This window comes from Sapajus apella, unplaced genomic scaffold (assembly GCF_009761245.1).
Source record: "Sapajus apella isolate SASKATOON/1434 unplaced genomic scaffold, GSC_monkey_1.0 scaffold186, whole genome shotgun sequence".
Lineage (NCBI taxonomy): Eukaryota > Metazoa > Chordata > Mammalia > Primates > Cebidae > Sapajus > Sapajus apella.
Window position 1 is genome coordinate 815,270 of NW_022437126.1, and position 2,044 is coordinate 817,313.

A 2,044-nucleotide genomic window follows, 5' to 3' on the forward strand; every position below is an offset into this window, starting at 1 on the left:
CCTGGGTTAAGGCAATTCTCCTGCCTCAGCCTCCTGAGTAGCTGGGATTACAGGCACGCGCCACCATGCCCAGCTAATTTTTTGTAGTTTTAGTAGAGACGGGGTTTCACCGTGTTGACCGGGATGGTCTTGATCTCTTGACCTCGTGATCCACCTGCCTCGGCCTCCCAAAGTGCTGGGATTACAGGCGTGAGCCACCATGTCCGGCCTAGAAGAACTCTTAGAATAAGCCCAGAAAGTATATGTCAGAAGAGATGAAGAAAGGCAAAAGCTGAAGGCAAAAATCTTTTGTCGAAGTTCACCAGGACAAATGATACTAGGGGCTCCATTTAGATCCATGCCTGCAAAGTTTTCTAAAGGTGGTGAAAGAGGAAGGTCCTGGAATTGAGGAATGCAAATGGAGAGAGGGCAAAGCCAGTATTTTAGAGGAGAAAGTCAAAGTAAGTGCTGCAAAGGCTGTGGCTGTGAAAGAAGGGAAGAAAGACAAAGACAGAGAGGCCCTGTGCTTGGGAGGGAAGGAGGACAGGACAGATGTTACAGATGTGAAAAGCCAGGCCATTTCAAGAGGGAATGTCCTAAATTAGAGAATGAGAGGAAGCTCTTCCACTCATGCCTACTTGTGAGGAAGAAGAGTAGGGGGGTTGAGACTCTATCTTTTCTATTTTGAGTCCCACCAGCAGCCCTTGATAAATCGAGAGGTGGGACCCAAACGTGAATTAATCACCTTTTTCATTGACACAGGAGCGGCTCACTCTTCTGTTTGTTTTCCCTCAGCTGATTCAACTACTTCTCCAGCGGAATTGCTAGTCTCTGGGGTAAAAGGGAAAGCATTTAAAGGAAATGTTTTAGAAAACACAGAGATGAAATACAAAGACCAGTCAACCTGCATTCAACTTTTATTTAATTCCTGAAGCAGGAACTAATCTGTTAGGAAGAGATTTAATGTTAAAACTAGGCATAGGTCTACAAGTTAGCACAAAAGGTTTGCCCCCTCCCTCCCTCTCTTCCTCCCTCCTTCCTTCTTTTCCTTTCCTCCCTCCTTCCCTCCCTCCCTCCCTCTTTCCCTCCTTCTCTCCCTCACTCCCTCCCTTCTTCCTTCCTTCCTTCTTTCTTTTTTTTTTTTGGGGGGACGGAGTTTCGCTCTTGTTACCCAGGCTGGAGTGCAATGGCGCGATCTCGGCTCACCGCAACCTCCGCCTCCTGGGTTCAGGCAATTCTCCTGCCTCAGCCTCCTGAGTAGCTGGGATTACAGGCACGCACCACCATGCCCAGCTAATTTTTTGTATTTTTAGTAGAGACGGGGTTTCACCGTGTTGACCAGGATGGTCTCGATCTCTTGACCTCGTGATCCACCCGCCTCGGCCTCCCAAAGTGCTGGGATTACAGGCTTGAGCCACCGCGCCCGGCCCCTTCTTTCTTTCTTGACAGAGTTGCACTCTGGTTGCCCAGGCTGGAGTGCAGTGGCCTGCTCTTGGCTCACGTCAACCTCTGCCTCCCAGGTTCAGACGATTATCCTGCCTCAGCTTCCTGAGTAGCTGGGACTATAGGCATGGACCACCAAGCCTGGCTACTTTTGTTTTTTTTTTTAGTAGAGACAGGGTATCTCCATGTTAGTCAGGCTGGTCTCCAACTCCCGACCTCCAGTGATCCACCTGCCTCTGCCTCCCAAAGTGCTGAGATTACAGGCATGAGCCACTGTACCTGGCCATGGTTTTCTAACCTCTCTAAATTTACTGACTACAGTAGATGAAAGTGCATTCATCCTGATGTCTAGTCAAAAGATGGAAATTGGAACCATAATTCATAGCCTATAGTAAACTTTCAATAGTTGATGGTTATTTCAGTCCGTGTCACCTCTCACTGCCCCTTCTCCCGTAGCTCTGCGAGCTTCTGCCTCTGGGAGCAGGAAATCAAGTCTGCTGGGTTCCAAGAATGGATTAGTTTTGGGTTTCACTTAATCTGAGAGGCCGTTCTGCAATTGGAGCCCTTGCAGGGGCCAAACTGATATAAATCTGCTTAGGAGGCCAGATTCAGAGGCTGCAGG